The sequence below is a fragment of the Oncorhynchus nerka genome, linkage group LG20 (genome assembly GCF_034236695.1).
Source record: "Oncorhynchus nerka isolate Pitt River linkage group LG20, Oner_Uvic_2.0, whole genome shotgun sequence".
In the NCBI taxonomy this organism is placed as follows: domain Eukaryota; kingdom Metazoa; phylum Chordata; class Actinopteri; order Salmoniformes; family Salmonidae; genus Oncorhynchus; species Oncorhynchus nerka.
The window spans coordinates 89,316,443-89,339,582 of NC_088415.1; the positions used below are offsets into that span (position 1 = coordinate 89,316,443).

Here is a 23,140-nt window from a genome sequence, read left to right on the forward strand (position 1 = left end):
ATGTCTGAACAATTCTACTTTCTGTCTTGGGCTGGCAAACTCTGCCTTTAAGGCAGATAAGAAAGTAATTGAAAACAAGGAAAGTACATTTCCTGAAGAAAATATGGTAGTTTGTTTTAAAGTATTTATGGTTTGTGAAATAAATTATTGTTGTGGTAGTGACTGCACTAATAATGGTACTGGTTGTAGTTTAAATAGTATGTAGATGTAGATGGAAAGATTGATTACATTTACATTTAAGTCATTTAGCAGACGCTCTTATCCAGAGCGACTTACAAATTGGTGCTTTCACCTTATGACATCCAGTGGAACAGCCACTTTACAATAGTGCCTCTAGGTCTTTTAAGGGGGGGGGGGGGGAGGGGGAGAAGGATTACTTTCTCCTATCCTAGGTATTCCTTAAAGAGGTGGGGTTTCAGGTGTCTCCGGAAGGTGGTGATTGACTCCTCTGTCCTGGCGTCGTGAGGGAGTTTGTTCCACCATTGGGGGGCCAGAGCAGCGAACAGTTTTGACTGGGCTGAGCGGGAACTGTACTTCCTCAGTGGTAGGGAGGCGAGCAGGCCAGAGGTGGATGAACGCAGTGCCCTTGTTTGGGTGTAGGGCCTGATCAGAGCCTGGAGGTAGTGAGGTGCCGTTCCCCTCACAGCTCCGTAGGCAAGCACCATGGTCTTGTAGCGGATTTCAACTGGAAGCCAGTGGAGAGAGCGGAGGAGCGGGGTGACGTGAGAGAACTTGGGAAGGTTGAACACCAGACGGGCTGCGGCGTTCTGGATGAGTTGTAGGGGTTAATGGCACAGGCAGGGAGCCCAGCCAACAGCGAGTTGCAGTAATCCAGACGGGAGATGACAAGTGCCTGGATTAGGACCTGCGCCGCTTCCTGTGTGAGGCAGGGTCGTACTTGTTGTAGAGCATGAACCTACAGGAACGGGCCACCGCCTTGATGTTATTTGAGAACGACAGGGTGTTGTCCAGGATCACGCCAAGGTTCTTAGCGCTCTGGGACGAGGACACAATGGAGTTGTCAACCGTGATGGCGAGATCATGGAACGGGCAGTCCTTCCCGGGAGGAAGAGCAGCTCCGTCTTGCCGAGGTTCAGCTTGAGGTGATGATCCGTCATCCACACTGATATGTCTGCCAGACATGCAGAGATGCGATTCGCCACCTGGTCGTCAGAAGGGGGAAAGGAGAAAATGAATTAGCAATGATAGGAGAGACCATGTGAGGTTATGACAGAGCCAAGTGACTTGGTGTAAGAATAGGAGAGGGCCTAGAACAGAGCCCTGGGGGACACCAGTGGTGAGAGCACGTGGTGAGGAGACGGATTCTCGCCACGCCACCTGTAGGAGCGACCTGTCAGGTAGGAAATCCAAGCGTGGGCCGCGCCGGAGATGCCCAACTCGGAGAGGGTGGAGAGGAGGATCTGATGGTTCACAGTATCGAAGGCAGCCGATAGGTCTAGAAGGATGAGAGCAGAGGAGAGAGAGTTAGCTTTAGCAGTGCGGAGCGCCTCCGTGATACAGAGAAGAGCAGTCTCAGTTGAATGACTAGTCTTGAAACCTGACTGATTTGGATCAAGAAGGTCATTCTGAGAGAGATAGCGGGAGAGCTGGCCAAGGACGGCACGTTCAAGAGTTTTGGAGAGAAAAGAAAGAAGGGATACTGGTCTGTAGTTGTTGACATCGGAGGGATCGAGTGTAGGTTTTTCAGAAGGGTGCAACTCTCGCTCTCTTGAAGACGGGAGGGACGTAGCCAAGGGATGAGTTGATGAGCGAGGTGAGGTAAGGGAGAAGGTCACCGGAGATGGTCTGGAGAAGAGAGGAGGGGACAGGGTCAAGCGGGCAGGTTGTTGGGCGGCCGGCCGTCACAAGACGCGAGATGTCATCTGGAGAGAGAGGGGAGAAAGAGGTCAGAGCACAGGGTAGGGCAGTGTGAGCAGAACCAGCGGTGTCGTTTGACTTAGCAAACGAGGATCGGATGTCGTCGACCTTCTTTTCAAAATGGTTGACAGAAGTCATCTGCAGAGAGGAGGAGGGGGGGGGGGAGGAGGATTCAAGAGGGAGGAGAAGGTGGCAAAGAGCTTCCTAGGGTTAGAGGCAGATGCTTGGAATTTAGAGTGGTAGAAAGTGGCTTTAGCAGCAGAGAGAGAAGAGGAAAATGTAGAGAGGAGGGAGTGAAAGGATGTCAGGTCCGCAGGGAGGCGAGTTTTCCTCCATTTCCGCTCGGCTGCCCGGAGCCCTGTTCTGTGAGCTCGCAATGAGTCGTCGAGCCACGGAGCGGGAGGGGGAGGACCGAGCCGGCCTGGAGGATAGGGGACATAGAGAGTCAAAGGATGCAGAAAGGGAGGAGAGGAGGGTTGAGGAGGCAGAATCAGGAGATAGGTTGGAGAAGGTTTGAGCAGAGGGAAGAGATGATAGGATGGAAGAGGAGAGAGTAGCGGGGGAGAGAGAGCGAAGGTTGGGACGGCGCGATACCATCCGAGTAGGGGCAGTGTGGGAAGTGTTGGATGAGAGCGAGAGGGAAAAGGATACAAGGTAGTGGTCGGAGACTTGGAGGAGAGTTGCAATGAGGTTAGTGGAGGAACAGCATCTAGTAAAGATGAGGTCAAGCGTATTGCCTGCCTTGTGAGTAGGGGGAAGGTGAGAGGGTGAGGTCAAAAGAGGAGAGGAGTGGAAAGAAGGAGGCAGAGAGGAATGAGTCAAAGGTAGACGTGGGGAGGTTAAAGTCGCCCAGAACTGTGAGAGGTGAGCCGTCCTCAGGAAAGGAGCTTATCAAGGCATCAAGCTCATTGATGAACTCTCCGAGGGAACCTGGAGGGCGATAAATGATAAGGATGTTAAGCTTGAAAGGGCTGGTAACTGTGACAGCATGGAATTCAAAGGAGGCGATAGACAGATGGGTAAGGGGAGAAAGAGAGAATGACCACTTGGGAGAGATGAGGATCCCGGTGCCACCACCCCGCTGACCAGAAGCTCTCGGGTGTGCGAGAGCACGTGGGCGGACGAAGAGAGAGCAGTAGGAGTAGCGGTGTTATCTGTGGTGATCCATGTTTCCGTCAGAGCCAAGAAGTCGAGGGACTGGAGGGAGGCATAGGCTGAGATGAACTCTGCCTTGTTGGCCGCAGATCGGCAGTTCCAGAGGCTACCGGAGACCTGGAACTCCACGTGGGTCGTGCGCGCTGGGACCACCAGATTAGGGTGGCTGCGGCCATGCGGTGTGGAGCGTTTGTATGGTCTGTGCAGAGAGGAGAGAACAGGGATAGACAGACACATAGTTGACAGGCTAGAGAAGAGGCTACGCTAATGCAGAGGAGATTGGAATGACAAGTGGACTACACGTCTCGAATGTTCAGAAAGTTAAGCTTACGTAGCAAGAATCTAATTGACTAAAATGATTAAAATGATAGAGTACTGCTGGGGTAGGCTAGCTGCGTTGTTGACACTACCCTAATCAAGTCGTACCGTTGAGTGTGAAGTTTCTACAATGCTGCTTATCGGGAGCTAGCTGGCTAGCTAGCAGTGTTGGTTACGTTACGTTGCGTTAGGAGAACGACAATAGCTGGCTAGCTAACCTAGAAAATCGCTCTAGACTACACAATTATCTTTGAAACAGAGACGGCTATGTAGCTAGCTATGTAGCTAGCTACGATCAAACAAATCACACCGTTGGGACTGTAATGAAATGAAATGAAAAAGTGATACTACCTGTGGAGCGACGCGGAATGACCGAAAGTTCTATTCAGTAGACGTTGGCTGGCTATTGGCTAGCTAGGAGTGTCTCCTACGTTAAGGACGACAAAATAGCTGGCTAGCTAACCTCGGTGAATTAAGATAATCACTCTAAGACTACACACTCTAAACTACACAATTATCTTGGATGCGAAGACAGCAAAGACAACTATGTAGCTATCTAATACTACACTAATCAAGTCGTTCGGTTGAGTGTGATAGTTACTACAGTGCTACGGTAGCCGGTGAACGATGATTGATTGATTGATTGATTGGTTGATTGGATATGATAAGATAGGATAGCCTGAACATGTGAAAGTTGGTTCGGTGTCTCAAGCTTGAAGAGTTACTGTTCAAAAGTTACTGTTGGTGATTTATAGTTGATACAAGTTTTTAAGAATTTGAAGTTGGGTTTGCCTGAACATGTGAACGTTTGTTAGTGAGTTAATTTATGCTAATGTATGCAAATGTATATAGTTATAGTGGATAAATTTTTTTTTAATAATTTGAAGTTAGGATTGCTTGAACATTTGAAAGTTGGTTTGGTGTCTCTAGTTTGAACAGCTCAAGAGTTTATGGAAAGTTTTATGCAAATTTATGCAAATGTACAATATCAGTCAGAAGTTTAAACACACCAAAATGTACTCCCACTAAGTGTAACAGTATCTGTTGAGATATGTCTGTTACTTTTTTTGGGCTGCAATCTGATCTGCTAGAGCTGCCCCGGTCAACTGTAAGTGCTGTTATTGTAAAGTGGAAACGTCTAGGAGCAGCAACGGCTCGAAGTGGTAGGCCACACAAACTCACAGAACAAGACTGCCGAGTGGTGAAGTGCGTAGCCCGTAAAAAGTCTTCAGTTGTAACACTCATTACCGAGTTCCAAATTGCAACGTCAGCACAATAACCGTTTGTCCAGATCTTCATGAAATGGGTTTCCATGGCCGAGCACCAGCCTAAGAAATATCCCTGATTTTAGCTCCCCATATGATTTCTGTTTGTTAGCCAACTAGCCACCTTGCCATTGGCATAAAGAGTAAATATATTAATCAGATGTGTGTGGCAATAGCTAACTAGCTATCACATTATATTGCCACTAGATAGGCTGGATAAGCTATCTAAGTAGCTGCAGTGTCAACTATATAGCTAGCTAACTTTAGCTAAATCAACCGGTCAGTCCAGTGCAGTATCCTCCCATTCCATTGCTCTCTCTCATTCTGGGTTTGTGTGTCTAAATGTCATTCTGTTTTTATGACAAGGCCTATAAGTACATCTGTCATACTGTCAGTGTACAATCTAAGCTTTTGGTGCCACATACTAAAAATCAACACAACATGTGTAAGTGTCTCTTTTTAGTTACGGCTTGTAGCTACACAACTGAGGGGGAGGGGAATGGGCAGCTAAGAAAAGAAAACACCCTTCAAAGTGGAAAGGAGAGGTTCAGAAGAGAAGGAGGATGGAATGTAAATCTGGTTTTGTCTAGAAGGGATACAGCTTTTGTCAAAAATTGCTTTTCGTAGCAGGTTAGGAGATTTAAGTCAGGAGGAGTAGGTTAAGGTTAGGAAAAGGGTTCAGATTAGCTAAAATTCAACAACAAAAAATGTACTTTTGACGTCAATTACATTCTATGATGAAATGTGTCAGATTTGCATACTAGTACCATGATTGACAGTGAAACGTTGGTTTTTATTGTTCGACTGTTGGAACACTTACCTGTTCATCCTGAAACATTTGAGTCAATTGGAGGTGTACTTGAGGATGTATTTCAAGGCCTACCTTGACATCATGGGAAAATCAAATGAAATCAGCCCAAAAAATGTAGACCTCCTCAAGTCTGGATCATCCTTGGGAGCAATTTCCAAACGCCTGAAGATACCACGTTCATCTGTACAAACAATAGTACGCAAGTATACACACCACAGGACCACGCAGCCGTCATACCGCTCAGGAAGGAGACGCGTTCTGTCTCCTAGAGATGAGCGTACTTTGGTGGAAAAGTGCAAATCAATCCCAGAAACAACATTAAAGGACCTTGTGAAGATGCTGGAGGAAATAGGTACAAAGGTATCTATATCCACAGTAAAAACGAGTCCTATATCGACATAACCTGAATGGCCACTCAGGAAGGAAGAAGCCACTGCTCCAAAACCCCCATAAAATAGCCAGACTACAGTTTACAACTGCACATGGGGACAAAGATAGTAATTTTTGGAGAAATGCCCTCTGGTCTGGTGAAACAAAAATAGAACTGTTGGCTATAATAATGTTTGGAGACTTGCAAGCCAAAGAACACCATCCCAACCGTGAAGCATGGGGGTGGCAGCATCATGTTGTGTAGGTGCTTTGCTGCAGGAGGGACTGGTGCACTTCACAAAATAGATGGCATCATGAGGGAGGAAAATTATGTGGATATATTGAAGCAACATCTCAAGACATCAGTCAGGAAGTTAAAGCTTGGTCGCAAATGGGTCTTCCAAATGGACAATGACCCCAAGCATACTTCCAAACGGCTTAAGGACAACAAAGTCAAGGTATTGGAGTGGCCATCACAAAGCCCTGACCTCAATCCTATAGAAAATGTGTGTGCAGAACTGAAAAAGCGTATGCGAGCAAGGAGGCCTACAAACCCGACTCAGTTACACCAGCTCTGTCAGGAGGAATGGGCCAAAACTCACACAACTTATTGTGGGAAGCTTGTGGAAGGCTACACGAAACGTTTGACCCACGTTAAACAATTTAAAGACAATGCTACCAAATACTAATTGAGTGTATGTAAACTCCTGACCCACTGGGTATGTGATGAAAGAAATAAAAGCTGAAATATATCATTATCTCTACAATTATTCTGACATTTCACATTCTTAAAATAAAGTGATGATCCTAACTGACCTAAGACAGGGAATTTTTTACTAGGATTAAATGTAAGGAATTGTGAAAAACGTAGTTTAAATGTAGTTTAAAAACCGAGTTAAATGTATTTGGCTAAGATGTATGCAAATTTCCAACTTCAACTTTATATATAACGATGGTTGTTGATGTGTATGGATGAATTTCAAATACATTTTTGTACATTTGAATGTTGCAGAATGGACCTTGGTCTACAGCGTTTGAGCGAGCGAGAGAGAACATTATTTTAAGATAGCGAGCCCTGATCCCAATGACTTAATTGCCCCGGAACGGAGAGAAAGAAAACGGACACATTTTTTGGCAAATCACAAGGCTCATTTGAATTTCTTGATGGCATCAGAAAAATTCTACGCAACAAAAGAGTGGTCAAGTTAAGATCTGACATCTGCACCTTCACACTGACAGTGAAAAGTTGAATTGGATGAAAATGTATTCATGCCAAGTCAATAGCCATTTCCGCACCTAAATTATATCTCCACAGCGGAAGACAGCGGCTCAACTTCAGGGTGTATGGGTTTGATGGATGAGTGTGTTTGTTTGTGCTCTCTGAAGGCCCCCCTTTGTCTGACACGGAATAACTCTGTTCAGGTTGACCTACTTAAATGTCCAATAAAACTGTATTATCACATGCACCGCTATCATCCTTGTAAATCATGTGACGCAGGCCCTATGGTCATCATTGACACGCTCCCCACAGAGTGATGAAGTGCCCACAAAACAAAAACTCACAATGACCCAGTTACGAATTTAAGACTGTTGCTCCGACTGATTTTAAAAGTGAAGCTACTTTGGGGATTGCTGCACTTTGAGTTGAACGTGTGCATAGGAAGAGTTTATTATCTCTGTCTTTACTTCACAGATTTTCTCCTGTGGATGAGGTCAATTTACTACACAGATACTCTTCCAATATTTTTCATCATTACTACCTACTACTACAATCACTAGTATTATCACACAACTATCACAGCAATACTGTCCTACCAAGCAAAAAGGCAGTAACTCCTCATTTGGTCGAAAATTAAAATTATGTCATTTTCGCTACATTAAATACATGCTAAATCATGTGGACAAGTATCCTGCCTCTATTGTATTGTGATTTGGAGAAAATGTGGGTCATGTTAGCAGTAACTGTATAAAGTTACTGTGAAACCAAGGTAAATAAAAGCCATTTTTTTCTCAGTTCCACGCCACGGGCAGTTACTGTCTTTTTGCTTGGTAGGGCAGAATAGTAATCCCACAATACCAGTTCAACCACTACTTCAGTATTGTATTTAATGAATAGAAGTATTAACATGTTTTAACAAGAGTTGCGACAGAGGTTGGAGTGGAATAATTGTGACTTGTCTGTCTCCAGCAAATCTTTGAGTGCACAGTGGGGACTATGGCTTCTAATGATTTCATTTCACACCCTGCCCATCATACCGGCTATCATCATATTGCAGAAATAATTGCTTGGGTTCCTGTGAAGACTAAGACATGATTTCCCTTTGCCTCTTATCATCAGTGAAACATTAAAAACATCCATCATAAAACTGTGCAAAACTGTATCCCTAGTACTTTGAAATGAGTATTATTTTTTAAAAGCTGCTTACCTTGTACTTTGCACATCCATAGTGTGAGTTCAGTACATTCTCCGGTTAGGGGAGGCTGAGTTTAAGTAAAGAAATACTGTACCTCTGATATGTTAAGTCATAATTATTTAATTAAAGTTAGGATTATGGCATTTAATACAACAGGAACTGGGGATATGTTGGTGTGTTATGACAATTACCACAACAAAACCCATAAACCATTAAACTGATGATTCATAATACAAAAAAAGGTAAACAAAATAATAACTCGCACAGAATAAAAAATGTATTTAGTCTTGTAATAGTATTTACTGCTCAAACTGAACATAATACCATTCTGTTTTCGACTGTGTGACTGGGGTTGCTATTTAGGAGGTGGGATTGAGGGTGAGATGAATGGTTGCTGACAGGCCTAACCTCAATCCTTGGCCGGACATGGTGACATTTGAGTAGTCTAGTTTGCAGGGTTTGATGAGTTAGCCAAGGTGCTTGTGTCCAGATGCAGCCACTTTGTCTCTGCAGGAGTTCAGGAAGCTTGAGGCGAGACTCCCCTAGATGGTTGTAATTCTGGGGGAGCAGTTGGTTTTCATTTCAGTAGCAATGTTTTTTACTCTCCAAGGTACAGATATATCTGCCAAAGGGTAAGAAGCATAGGATGCGGGAAGACACTAGGTGTGTTCCAGGGGGTCTGTTGTGAAGGCACTGAGATTGTGATAAGGTCACATTGAGTTCACACAGAGTTCAAACCCGAAAAAGTGTCCCATTGTGATCCAAAGAATTGTAGATATGAAGTCACTGTCAATGTCTGAAAAATTACAGGAATTCTGTGCAGTAGTGCATTAGTTTTGAGCACTTATCCACACCTTGTTTTTTGACTGGAAGTTTAATCTGGCCAACCTTCACAGCTTTGTATAGAATTTATAGATTTTGTAATGATAGGCTCAACATGTGATGCCGTCAAGTTCCCAAATTTTCAGTGATTCAAGTCCAACACATTAACCATTCAGCCAACACAGCCTTGTGAAATATTTACCAAACAAGCTGCAATAACTGAATATCTAGAATGTAATTTTATGCTGCAGTGTTAAGATTTATCTTCACTGGAACTAAGGGGCCCGATCCGTGAAAAACAGATCATTATTCCTCCTCCACCAAACTTTTCAAATGGCACTATGCATTCAGGCAAGTAGTTATCCTGGCATCCACCAAACCCAGATTCGTCCGTTGGACTGCCAGATGGTAAAGCGTGATTCATCACTCCAGATAATTAATTTCCACGGCTCCAGAGTCCAATGGCAGTGAGCTTTACAGCACACCAGCTGATGCTTTGGTATTGTGTATGGTGATCTTAAGCTTGTGTGCAGCTGCTCGGCCATGGAAACCCATTTCATGAAGCTTGTTACAGACAATTTTTATGCACTACACGCTTCAGCACTTGGCGGTTCCATTCTGTGAGCTTGTGTTGCCTACCACATCGCAGCTGAGGCGTTGTTGCTCCTAGATGTTTCCACTTCACAATAACAGGACATACAGTTGACAGCAGGGCAGAAATTTGACAGACTGAATTGTTGGAAAGGTGACATCCTGTGACGGTAATACGTTGAAAGTCACTGAGCTATTCAGTAAGCCATTCTATGACAAACCATTTTTTATTTTTAACATTTATTATTATTTTTACATATCCTTGGTGACTTGATATTGATGAAGTGCTTAATGCATAGACTTGTCCTTTGATTCAAGTGCTCAGAATATGTATTCCTTGAAAAACAGTTCAAATAGGCTCTTCAGTAGACAGTCTCGTCTTTACAGAAGTAAAATTGACAGAATGAGATAACCGACTGGTTAAGGCCTGGTAGTTAACATGGCAAGCTGTGATGGCCGAGTGGTTAAGGCGTTGGATTTGAAATCCAATGGGGTCTCCCCGTCCCAATCCCTTTACTTGCATTCCAACAGCTGCAATGGCCGAGTTCTTTAGACGTTGGACCTGAATTTCAATGGGGTCTCCCCACCCATGTTCTTACCTTGCTCGAAGCGTATAGCCCACTTCTGCTTTCTCCTCATCACTTTCCTTAGATTCCTACTGCTTGAAAAGTAGGCTCTTCAATAGCGATAATATGGTCATTTTAGAGGTAAAATGGACAGAACGAGATAGCGGACTGGTTAAGGCATGTTATGTAATAGGAGAAGCTGTGATGGCCGAGAGGTTAAGGCGTTGGATTCGAAATCTAATGGGGTCTCCCCGCGCAGGTTCGAACCCTGCTCACAGCGCTTTGACAAATCAGTCTTTATTTGCAACATGTCATTGGGGAGTTAATATGGATAATGTCCTTGATCTGTGGACTTCTCCTTTGATTCAGGTGCTCAGAGTATATCTTCCAAGACAAAGAGTTCAAACAGGCTCTTCAGAACAGATCCTTCTGGTTGTGAGATCTTCGAGCTGTTAAGGACTGCAAGATAACAGAGAAGGTTTTGATGGCAGAGTGGTTAAGGCTTTGGACTTGAAATCCAATGTTGTCTTCCTGCGCAGGGTTGAAATCTGCTCGCAGTGCTATGACAAACCAGTATTTTGAACATATCCTTGGTGACTTGATATGGATAATCTCTTTAAGACATGGACTTGTCCAGTGATTCAAGTGCTCAGAATACTTTTGTCTTTGTGTGAGCTAATTGAGAAAGTTGTGATGGCCGAGTGGTTAATACGTGATTTGGCGTAATAAGATCAATATGTCGGGCCATCAAGTTGACCATTTTACACCAATGATGTCTGTTTCCAAATCCCAAACCCTTTACTCAAGCTTACAAGATGGCGTAGCAGTCGGACGTGTGTTTTGTCTTGTCCCGTCCTGTCTGGTGTAAATATAGTTTCCTTGTTTTTTTTCTGTATATATTTCGTACATATTTTAATCTCACTTTCCAACTACAGGCTGAATATACTCTCCTGCAACCCGCATCACCCAATGTGGTACGGATCTGCTTTTTCTATACTTTAGAACCGGAACCCCCATCAGAAGCTAGCCAGCTAACTAGCTACTAGCTACTACTCAGTTAGCCACTGCTAGCGGTCTTCAAAGCTAACTAGGACACCAGCGCGACATCAACCCAGAGCATATCAGACTGCTTTTTCTCTACCACATCTCCGGATTCCTACCGCAAGCTCTGAACCTTTACACCGGATCATCGCAACTAGCTAGCTGCAATCCGAGTGGCTACTCCTGGCTAACGTCTCTGTCCCAAAGCAAGCACCAGTTAGCCTTGAGCTAGCCTCGAGCTAAGCCCATCTCCCGACTAGCCGAAGAGGTCCAACAATACCTATTTTGCCAATTGGCCTGGACCCTCTACTGCCGACACGGAGCCCGCCGATCCATCACGACTGGTCCGCCGACATAATCGTCCGAGGCGGTTTCAACAGGCTTTTCCGTTGCGACATCGCCAAAGATCCATCTGCTGGCCAAGGCCCGCGAGCTTTCTGAATCGCTGTGTCTCCAGCTCACCTAGCGTACTAGAGCACCTGTAGCATACTCCTGGGCTACAATTACCCGGGCCCACGACCGGTCTGTCGATGTCACCGCATGAAGAGGAATAAACAGACTCACCCCATCGCGACGTCCCCCAAAGGTTAACTCTCTAGCCCTCGCTATCTCCCTGCTTGCTAATTCGGCCTGCTAACGGCTAGCTTGTCTAGCTCCGGTCCACTAACTGCTACCTTGTCTAGCCCGGGCCTACGAACTGTTAGCTTGTTAGCACAGGCCTGCTAACCGTCTGAACCACCACGTCCCAAACACTCTCTGAACCCATTTACTTTCTATCTCTTTTTGATTTTTAATTTGTTTATACCTTCCGGAAACCTGCCTCACCCAATGTGATACGGAATCGCTGTTACTTTTAATTTTATTTTTATGACACACTCAAGAACCTCCAGACGCTAACCAGCTAACTAGCTACAAGCTATTTAGTCATTGTTAGTTTTTTTAAACCTGGATAACACTCGCCAGCCCAGCTTCCCTGCCCATCCACCGCTGCCCCCTGGACACTGATCTCTTGGCTACATAGCTGACGCACGCTGGACTGTCCATTAATCACGGTACTCCATTCTGCTTGTTTGTTTTACCTGTCGGCCCCGTTGTCTAGTCAACGCCATTTTACCTGCTGTTTGTTGTGCTAGCTGATTAGCCTCGCCTACTGTTTTTAGCTAGCTTTCCAAATTCAACACCTGTGATTACTGTATGCCTCGCTGTATGTCTCTCTCAAATGTCAATATGCCTTGTATACTGTTGTTCAGGTTAGTTATCATTGTTTTAGTTCACAATGGAGCCCCTAGATCCACTCTGCATACCCCTGTTACCTCCTTTGTCCCACCTCCCACACATGCGGTGACCTCACCCATTACAACCAGCATGTCCAGAGATACAACCTCTCTCATCATCACCCAGTGCCTGGGCTTACCTCCGCTGTACCCGCACCCCACCATACCCCTGTCTGCGCATTATGCCCTGAATATATTCTACCATGCCCAGAAATCTGCTCCTCTTATCGCCTGCCCCCAACGCTCTAGGCGACCAGTTTTGATAGCCTTTAGCCGCACCCTCATACTACTCCTTCTCTGTTCCGCGGGTGATGTGGAGGTAAACCCAGGCCCTGCATGTCCCCAGGTACCCTCATTTGTTGACTTCTGTGATCGAAAAAGCCTTGGTTTTATGCATGTCAACATCAGAAGCCTCCTCCCTAAGTTTGTTTTACTCACTGCTTTAGCACACTCTGCTAACCCTGATGTCCTTGCCGTGTCTGAATCCTGGCTCAGGAAGGCCACCAAAAATTCAGAGATTTCCATACCCAACTATAACATCTTCCGTCAAGATAGAACTGCCAAAGGGGCGGAGTTGCAGTCTACTGCAGAGATAGCCTGCAAAGTAATGTCATACTTTCCAGGTCCATACCCAAACAGTTCGAACTACTAGTTTTGAAAATTACTCTCTCCAGAAATAAGTCTCTCACTGTTGCCGCCTGCTACCGACCACCCTCAGCTCCCAGCTGTGCCCTGGACACCATTTGTGAATTGATCGCCCCCATCTAGCTTCAGAGTTTGTTCTGTTAGGTGACCTAAACTGGGATATGCTTAACACCCCGGCAGTCCTACAATGTAAGCTAGATGCCCTCAATCTCACTCAAATCATCAAGGAACCCACCAGGTACAACCCTAACTCTGTAAACAAGGGCACCCTCATAGACGTCATCCTGACCAACTGGCCCTCCAAATACACCTCCGCTGTCTTCAACCAGGATCTCAGCGATCACTGCCTCATTGCCTGTATCCGCCACGGAGCCGCAGTCAAACGACCACCCCTCATCACTGTCAAACGCTCCCTAAAACACTTCTGTGAGCAGGCCTTTCTAATCGACCTGGCCCGGGTATCCTGGAAGGACATTGACCTCATCCCGTCAGTTGAGGATGCCTGGTCATTCTTTAAAAGTAACTTCCTCACCGTTTTAGATAAGCATGCTCCGTTCAAAAAATGCAGAACCAAGAACAGATACAGCCCTTGGTTCACTCCAGACCTGACTGCCCTCGACCAGCACAAAAACATCCTGTGGCGGACTGCAATAGCATCGAATAGCCCCCGTGATATGCAACTGTTCAGGGAAGTCAGGAACCAATACACGCAGTCAGTCAGGAAAGCTAAGGCCAGCTTCTTCAGGCAGAAGTTTGCATCCTGTAGTTCCAACTCCAAAAAGTTCTGGGACACTGTGAAGTCCATGGAGAACAAGAGCACCTCCTCCCAGCTGCCCACTGCACTGAGGCTAGGTAACACGGTCTCCACCGATAAATCCATGATTATCGAAAACTTCAATAAGCACTTCTCAACGGCTGGCCATGCCTTCCGCCTGGCTACTCCAACCTCGGCCAATAGCTCCGCCCCCCCCGCAGCTCCTCGCCCAAGCCTCTCCAGGTTCTCCTTTACCCAAATCCAGATAGCAGATGGTCTGAAAGAGCTGCAAAACCTGGACCCGTACAAATCAGCTGGGCTTGACAATCTGGACCCTCTATTTCTGAAACTATCTGCCGCCATTGTCGCAACCCCTATTACCAGCCTGTTCAACCTCTCTTTCATATCGTCTGAGATCCCCAAGGATTGGAAAGCTGCCGCAGTCATCCCCCTCTTCAAAGGGGGAGACACCCTGGACCCAAACTGTTATAGACCTATATCCATCCTGCCCTGCCTATCTAAGGTCTTCGAAAGCCAAGTCAACAAACAGGTCACTGACCATCTCGAATCCCACCGTACCTTCTCCGCTGTGCAATCTGGTTTCCGAGCCGGTCACGGGTGCACCTCAGCCACACTCAAGGTACTAAACGATATCATAACCGCCATCGATAAAAGACAGTACTGTGCAGCCGTCTTCATTGACCTCGCCAAGGCTTTCGACTCTGTCAATCACCATATTCTTATCGGCAGACTCAATAGCCTCGGTTTTTCGGATGACTGCCTTGCCTGGTTCACCAATTACTTTGCAGACAGAGTTCAGTGTGTCAAATCGGAGGGCATGCTGTCCGGTCCTCTGGCAGTCTCTATGGGGTGCCACAGGGTTCAATTCTCGGGCCGACTCTTTTCTCTGTATATATCAATGATGTTGCTCTTGCTGCGGGCGATTCCCTGATCCACCTCTACGCACACGACACCATTCTATATACTTTCGGCCCGTCATTGGACACTGTGCTATCTAACCTCCAAACGAGCTTCAATGCCATACAGCACTCCTTCCGTGGCCTCCAACTGCTCTTAAACGCGAGTAAAACCAAATGCATGCTTTTCAACCGATCGCTGCCTGCACCCGCATGCCCGACTAGCATCACCACCCTGGATGGTTCCGACCTTGAATATGTGGACATCTATAAGTACCTAGGTGTCTGGCTAGACTGCAAACTCTCCTTCCAGACTCACATCAAACATCTCCAATCGAAAATCAAATCAAGAGTCGGCTTTCTATTCCGCAACAAAGCCTCCTTCACTCACGCCGCCAAGCTTACCCTAGTAAAACTGACTATCCTACCGATCCTCGACTTCGGCGATGTCATCTACAAAATGGCTTCCAACACTCTACTCAGCAAACTGGATGCAGTCTATCACAGTGCCATCCGTTTTGTCACCAAAGCACCTTATACCACCCACCACTGCGACTTGTATGCTCTAGTCGGCTGGCCCTCGCTACATATTCGTCGCCAGACCCACTGGCTCCAGGTCATCTACAAGTCCATGCTAGGTAAAGCTCCGCCTTATCTCAGTTCACTGGTCACGATGGCAACACCCATCCGTAGCATCTGCTGCCTGTGACTGGAACGAACTGCAAAAATTGCTGAAGTTGGAGACTTTTATCTCCCTCACCAACTTCAAACATCAGCTATCCGAGCAGCTAACCGATCGCTGCAGCTGTACATAGTCTATTGGTAAATAGCCCACCCATTTTCACCTACCTCATTCCCATACTGTTTTTATACTATTTTTTATTTATTTACTTTTCTGCTCTTTTGCACACCAATATCTCTACCTGTACATGACCATCTGATCATTTATCACTCCAGTGTTAATCTGCAAAATTGTATTATTCGCCTACCTCCTCATGCCTTTTGCACACATTGTATATAGACTGCCCATTTTTTTCTACTGTGTTATTGACTTGTTAATTGTTTACTCCATGTGTAACTCTGTGTTGTCTGTTCAAACTGCTATGCTTTATCTTGGCCAGGTCGCAGTTGCAAATGAGAACTTGTTCTCAACTAGCCTACCTGGTTAAATAAAGGTGAAATAAAAAAATAAAAAATAAAAACTTGCATTCCAACAGCTGCAATGGCCGATTCTTTAGACGTTGGACCTGAATTTCAATGGGGTCTCCCCCACCCATGTTTTAACATTGCTCGAAGCGAATAGCCCACTTGTTCTTTCTCCTCATCACTTTGCTTAGATTCATACTGCTGCGATGGCCAAGTGGTTTAAGCTTTGCAAATGAACTCCAGTGTTGTCTCCCCATACAGTTTTTAAAACTGCTTGCATCGCATTGACAAACCAGTCTTTATTTGTAAAATAGCATTGGTGACTTGATATTGATGAAGTGCTTAATGCATAGACTTGTCCTTTGATTCAAGTGCTCAGAATATGTATTCCTTGAAAAACAGTTCAAATAGGCTCTTCAGTAGACAGTCTCGTCTTTACAGAAGTAAAATTGACAGAATGAGATAACCGACTGGTTAAGGCCTAGCAGTTAACATAGCAAGCTGTGATGGCCGAGTGGCTAAGGCGTTGGACTTGAAATCAATGGGGTCTCCCCGCGAAGGTTCGAACCCTGCTCACAGCGCTATGACAATCCATTTATTTTTTACATATCCTTGGTGACTTGATATGGATAATGTGCTTAATCCGTGGACTTGTCCTTTGATTCAGGTGCTAAGAATATATATTGATGTCTGTTTCCAAATCCCAATCCCTTTACTTGCATTCCAACAGCTGCAATGGCCGAGTTCTTTAGACGTTGGACCTGAATTTCAATGGGGTCTCCCCACCCATGTTCTTACCTTGCTCGAAGCGTATAGCCCACTTCTGCTTTCTCCTCATCACTTTCCTTAGATTCCTACTGCTTGAAAAGTAGGCTCTTCAATAAGCGATAATATGGTCATTTTAGAGGTAAAATGGACAGAACGAGATAGCGGACTGTTTAAGGCATGTTATGTAATAGGAGAAGCTGTGATGGCCGAGAGGTTAAGGCGTTGGATTCGAAATCCAATGGGGTCTCCCGCGCAGGTTCGAACCCTGCTCACAGCGCTTTGACAAATCAGTCTTTATTTGCAACATGTCATTGGGGAGTTAATATGGATAATGTCCTTGATCTGTGGACTTCTCCTTTGATTCAGGTGCTCAGAGTATATCTTCCAAGACAAAGAGTTCAAACAGGCTCTTCAGAACAGATCCTTCTGGTTGTGAGATCTTCGAGCTGTTAAGGACTGCAAGATAACAGAGAAGGTTTTGATGGCAGAGTGGTTAAGGCTTTGGACTTGAAATCCAATGTTGTCTTCCTGCGCAGGGTTGAAATCTGCTCGCAGTGCTATGACAAACCAGTATTTTGAACATATCCTTGGTGACTTGATATGGATAATCTCTTTAAGACATGGACTTGTCCAGTGATTCAAGTGCTCAGAATACTTTTGTCTTTGTGTGAGCTAATTGAGAAAGTTGTGATGGCCGAGTGGTTAATACGTGATTTGGCGTAATAAGATCAATATGTCGGGCCATCAAGTTGACCATTTTACACCAATGATGTCTGTTTCCAAATCCCAAACCCTTTATTTGCATTCCAACAGCTGCAATGGCCGATTCTTTAGACGTTGGACCTGAATTTCAATGGGGTCTCCCCCACCCATGTTTTAACATTGCTCGAAGCGAATAGCCCACTTGTTCTTTCTCCTCATCACTTTGCTTAGATTCATACTGCTGCGATGGCCAAGTGGTTTAAGCTTTGCAAATGAACTCCAGTGTTGTCTCCCCATACAGTTTTTAAAACTGCTTGCATCGCATTGACAAACCAGTCTTTATTTGTAAAATAGCATTGGTGACTTGATATTGATGAAGTGCTTAATGCATAGACTTGTCCTTTGATTCAAGTGCTCAGAATATGTATTCCTTGAAAAACAGTTCAAATAGGCTCTTCAGTAGACAGTCTCGTCTTTACAGAAGTAAAATTGACAGAATGAGATAACCGACTGGTTAAGGCCTGGTAGTTAACATAGCAAGCTGTGATGGCCGAGTGGTTAAGGCGTTGGACTTGAAATCCAATGGAGTCTCCCCGCGCAGGTTCGAACCCTGTTCACAGCGCTATGATAATCCATTTCTTTTTTTACATATCCTTGGTGACTTGATGTGGATAATGTACTTAATCTGTGGACTTGTCCTTTGATTCAGGTGCTAAGAATATATATTGATGTCTGTTTCCAAATCCCAATCCCTTTACTTGCATTCCAACAGCTGCAATGGCCGATTCTTTAGACGTTGGACCTGAATTTCAATGGGGTCTCCCCACCCATGTTTTAACATTGCTCGAAGCGAATAGCCCACTTGTTCTTTCTCCTCATCACTTTGCTTAGATTCATATTGCTGCGATGGCCAAGTGGTTTAAGCTTTGCAAATGAGCTCCAGTGTTGTCTTCCCATACAGTTTTTAAAACTGCTTGCATCGCATTGACAAACCAGTCTTTATTTGTAAAATAGCATTGGTGACTTGATATTGATGAAGTGCTTAATGCATAGACTTGTCCTTTGATTCAAGTGCTCAGAATATGTATTCCTTGAAAAACAGTTCAAATAGGCTCTTCAGTAGACAGTCTCGTCTTTACAGAAGTAAAATTGACAGAATGAGATAAACGACTGGTTAAGGCCTGGTAGTTAACATAGCAAGCTGTGATGGCCGAGTGGTTAAGGCGTTGGACTTGAAATCCAATGGGGTCTCCCCGCGCAGGTTCGAACCCTGCTCACAGCGCTATGACAATCCATTTCTTTTTTACATATCCTTGGTGACTTGATGTGGATAATGTACTTAATCCGTGGACTTGTCCTTTGATTCAGGTGCTAAGAATATATATTGATGTCTGTTTCCAAATCCCAATCCCTTTACTTTGCATTCCAACAGCTGCAATGGCCGAGTTCTTTAGACGTTGGACCTGGATTTCAATGGGTTCTCCCCACCCATGTTCTTACCTTGCTCGAAGCGTATAGCCCACTTCTGCTTTCTCCTCATCACTTTCCTTAGATTCCTACTGCTTGAAAAGTAGGCTCTTCAATAGCGATAATATGGTCATTTTAGAGGTAAAATGGACAGAACGAGATAGCGGACTGGTTAAGGGATGTTAGGTAACAGGAAACGCTGTGATGGCCGAGAGGTTAAGGCGTTGGATTTGAAATCCAATGGGGTCTCCCCGCGCAGGTTCGAACCCTGCTCACAGCGCTTTGACAAATCAGTCTATATTTGCAACATGTCATTGGGGAGTTAATATGGATAATGTCCTTGATCTGTGGACTTGTCCTTTGATTCAGGTGCTCAGAGTATATCTTCCAAGACAAAGAGTTCAAACAGGCTCTTCAGAACAGATTCTTCTGGTTGTGAGATCTTCGAGCTGTTAAGGACTGCAAGATAACAGAGAAGGTTTTGATGGCTGAGTGGTTAAGGCTTTGGACTTGAAATCCAATGTTGTCTTCCTGCGCAGGGTTGAAATCTGCTCGCAGTGCTATGACAAACCAGTATTTTGAACATATCCTTGGTGACTTGATATGGATAATCTCTTTAAGACATGGACTTGTCCAGTGATTCAAGTGCTCAGAATACTTTTGTCTTTGTGTGAGCTAATTGAGAAAGTTGTGATGGCCGAGAGTGGTTAATACGTGATTTGGCGTAATAAGATCAATATGTCGGGCCATCAAGTTGACCATTTTACACCAATGATGTCTGTTTCCAAATCCCAAACCCTTTATTTGCATTCCAACAGCTGCAATGGCCGATTCTTTAGACGTTGGACCTGAAATTCAATGGGGTCTCCCCAACCCATGTTTTAACATTGCTCGAAGCGAATAGCCCACTTGTTCTTTCTCCTCATCACTTTGCTTAGATTCATACTGCTGCGATGGCCAAGTGGTTTAAGCTTTGCAAATGAACTCCAGTGTTGTCTCCCCCATACAGTTTTTAAAACTGCTTGCATCGCATTGACAAACCAGTCTTTATTTGTAAAATAGCATTGGTGACTTGATATTGATGAAGTGCTTAATGCATAGACTTGTCCTTTGATTCAAGTGCTCAGAATATGTATTCCTTGAAAAACAGTTCAAATAGGCTCTTCAGTAGACAGTCTCGTCTTTACAGAAGTAAAATTGACAAGAATGAGATAACCGAGTCTCGTCTTTACAGAAGTAAAATTGACAGAATGAGATAACCGACTGGTTAAGGCCTAGCAGTTAACATAGCAAGCTGTGATGGCCGAGTGGCTAAGGCGTTGGACTTGAAATCCAATGGGGTCTCCCCGCGCAGGTTCGAACCCTGCTCACAGCGCTATGACAATCCATTTATTTTTTTTACATATCCTTGGTGACTTGATATGGATAATGTGCTTAATCCGTGGACTTGTCCTTTGATTCAGGTGCTAAGAATATATATTGATGTCTGTTTCCAAATCCCAATCCCTTTACTTGCATTCCAACAGCTGCAATGGCCGAGTTCTTTAGACGTTGGACCTGAATTTCAATGGGGTCTCCCCACCCATGTTCTTACCTTGCTCGAAGCGTATAGCCCACTTCTGCTTTCTCCTCATCACTTTCCTTAGATTCCTACTGCTTGAAAAGTAGGCTCTTCAATAGCGATAATATGGTCATTTTAGAGGTAAAATGGACAGAACGAGATAGCGGACTGTTTAAGGCATGTTATGTAATAGGAGAAGCTTTGATGGCCGAGAGGTTAAGGCGTTGGATTCGAAATCCAATGGGGTCTCCCCCTGCAGGTTCGAACCCTGCTCACAGCGCTTTGACAAATCAGTCTTTATTTGCAACATGTCATTGGGGAGTTAATATGGATAATGTCCTTGATCTGTGGACTTCTCCTTTGATTCAGGTGCTCAGAGTATATCTTCCAAGACAAAGAGTTCAAACAGGCTCTTCAGAACAGATCCTTCTGGTTGTGAGATCTTCGAGCTGTTAAGGACTGCAAGATAACAGAGAAGGTTTTGATGGCAGAGTGGTTAAGGCTTTGGACTTGAAATCCAATGTTGTCTTCCTGCGCAGGGTTGAAATCTGCTCGCAGTGCTATGACAAACCAGTATTTTGAACATATCCTTGGTGACTTGATATGGATAATCTCTTTAAGACATGGACTTGTCCAGTGATTCAAGTGCTCAGAATACTTTTGTCTTTGTGTGAGCTAATTGAGAAAGTTGTGATGGCAGTGGTTAATACGTGATTTGGCGTAATAAGATCAATATGTCGGGCCATCAAGTTGACCATTTTACACCAATGATGTCTGTTTCCAAATCCCAAACCCTTTATTTGCATTCCAACAGCTGCAATGGCCGATTCTTTAGACGTTGGACCTGAATTTCAATGGGGTCTCCCCCACCCATGTTTTAACATTGCTCGAAGCGAATAGCCCACTTGTTCTTTCTCCTCATCACTTTGCTTAGATTCATATTGCTGCGATGGCCAAGTGGTTTAAGCTTTGCAAATGAGCTCCAGTGTTGTCTTCCCATACAGTTTTTAAAACTGCTTGCATCGCATTGACAAACCAGTCTTTATTTGTAAAATAGCATTGGTGACTTGATATTGATGAAGTGCTTAATGCATAGACTTGTCCTTTGATTCAAGTGCTCAGAATATGTATTCCTTGAAAAACAGTTCAAATAGGCTCTTCAGTAGACAGTCTCGTCTTTACAGAAGTAAAATTGACAGAATGAGATAAACGACTGGTTAAGGCCTGGTAGTTAACATAGCAAGCTGTGATGGCCGAGTGGTTAAGGCGTTGGACTTGAAATCCAATGGGGTCTCCCCGCGCAGGTTCGAACCCTGCTCACAGCGCTATGACAATCCATTTCTTTTTTTACATATCCTTGGTGACTTGATGTGGATAATGTACTTAATCCGTGGACTTGTCCTTTGATTCAGGTGCTAAGAATATATATTGATGTCTGTTTCCAAATCCCAATCCCTTTACTTTGCATTCCAACAGCTGCAATGGCCGAGTTCTTTAGACGTTGGACCTGGATTTCAATGGGTTCTCCCCACCCATGTTCTTACCTTGCTCGAAGCGTATAGCCCACTTCTGCTTTCTCCTCATCACTTTCCTTAGATTCCTACTGCTTGAAAAGTAGGCTCTTCAATAGCGATAATATGGTCATTTTAGAGGTAAAATGGACAGAACGAGATAGCGGACTGGTTAAGGGATGTTAGGCAAAGGAGAAGCTGTGATGGCCGAGAGGTTAAGGCGTTGGTTTGAAATCAATGGGGTCTCCCCGCGCAGGTTCGAACCCTGCTCACAGCGCTTTGACAAATCAGTCTTTATTTGCAACATGTCATTGGGGAGTTAATATGGATAATGTCCTTGATCTGTGCACTTGTCCTTTGATTCAGGTGCTCAGAGTATATCTTCAAGACAAAATAGTTCAAACAGGCTCTTCAGAACAGATTCTTCTGGTTGTGAGATCTTCGAGCTGTTAAGGACTGCAAGATAACAGAGAAGGTTTTGATGGCAGAGAACCTTTTTCAAGGCTTTGGACTTGAAATCCAATGTTGTCTTCCTGCGCAGGGTTGAAATCTGCTCGCAGTGCTATGACAAACCAGTATTTTGAACATATCCTTGGTGACTTGATATGGATAATCTCTTTAAGACATGGACTTGTCCAGTGATTCAAGTGCTCAGAATACTTTTGCCTTTGTGTGAGCTAATTGAGAAAGTTGTGATGGCCGAGTGGTTAATACGTGATTTGGCGTAATAAGATCAATATGTCTCCCCATCAAGTTGACCATTTTACACCAATGATGTCTGTTTCCAAATCCCAAACCCTTTATTTGCATTCCAACAGCTGCAATGGCCGATTCTTTAGACGTTGGACCTGAATTTCAATGGGGTCTCCCCCACCCATGTTTTAACATTGCTCGAACGAATAGCCCACTTGTTCTTTCTCCTCATCACTTTGCTTAGATTCATACTGCTGCGATGGCCAAGTGGTTTAAGCTTTGCAAATGAACTCCAGTGTTGTCTCCCCATACAGTTTTTAAAACTGCTTGCATCGCATTGACAAACCAGTCTTTATTTGTAAAATAGCATTGGTGACTTGATATTGATGAAGTGCTTAATGCATAGACTTGTCCTTTGATTCAAGTGCTCAGAATATGTATTCCTTGAAAAACAGTTCAAATAGGCTCTTCA

The 23,140-nt window shown here is 44.6% G+C and overlaps 10 non-coding genes across 10 annotated transcripts; all 10 read left to right on the forward strand.

Moving 5' to 3' along the window:
- Nucleotides 1-10,387: 10,387 nt before the first annotated feature.
- Nucleotides 10,388-10,469, forward strand: trnas-cga (transfer RNA serine (anticodon CGA)). The gene has a single exon. It is a non-coding gene; the product is annotated as a tRNA-Ser (tRNA).
- Nucleotides 10,470-16,466: 5,997 nt separating this feature from the next.
- Nucleotides 16,467-16,547, forward strand: trnas-uga (transfer RNA serine (anticodon UGA)). The gene has a single exon. It is a non-coding gene; the product is annotated as a tRNA-Ser (tRNA).
- Nucleotides 16,548-16,930: 383 nt separating this feature from the next.
- On the forward strand, nt 16,931-17,011 carry trnas-cga (transfer RNA serine (anticodon CGA)). The gene has a single exon. It is a non-coding gene; the product is annotated as a tRNA-Ser (tRNA).
- Nucleotides 17,012-17,976: 965 nt separating this feature from the next.
- trnas-uga (transfer RNA serine (anticodon UGA)) lies at nt 17,977-18,058 on the forward strand. The gene has a single exon. It is a non-coding gene; the product is annotated as a tRNA-Ser (tRNA).
- Nucleotides 18,059-18,636: 578 nt separating this feature from the next.
- On the forward strand, nt 18,637-18,718 carry trnas-uga (transfer RNA serine (anticodon UGA)). Its single transcript has one exon. It is a non-coding gene; the product is annotated as a tRNA-Ser (tRNA).
- A 383-nt stretch (nt 18,719-19,101) lies between these two features.
- On the forward strand, nt 19,102-19,183 carry trnas-uga (transfer RNA serine (anticodon UGA)). The gene has a single exon. It is a non-coding gene; the product is annotated as a tRNA-Ser (tRNA).
- Nucleotides 19,184-20,196: 1,013 nt separating this feature from the next.
- trnas-uga (transfer RNA serine (anticodon UGA)) lies at nt 20,197-20,278 on the forward strand. Its single transcript has one exon. It is a non-coding gene; the product is annotated as a tRNA-Ser (tRNA).
- A 384-nt stretch (nt 20,279-20,662) lies between these two features.
- On the forward strand, nt 20,663-20,744 carry trnas-cga (transfer RNA serine (anticodon CGA)). The gene has a single exon. It is a non-coding gene; the product is annotated as a tRNA-Ser (tRNA).
- A 963-nt stretch (nt 20,745-21,707) lies between these two features.
- On the forward strand, nt 21,708-21,789 carry trnas-uga (transfer RNA serine (anticodon UGA)). Its single transcript has one exon. It is a non-coding gene; the product is annotated as a tRNA-Ser (tRNA).
- Nucleotides 21,790-22,172: 383 nt separating this feature from the next.
- trnas-uga (transfer RNA serine (anticodon UGA)) lies at nt 22,173-22,252 on the forward strand. Its single transcript has one exon. It is a non-coding gene; the product is annotated as a tRNA-Ser (tRNA).
- The last annotated feature ends 888 nt before the right edge of the window (nt 22,253-23,140 follow it).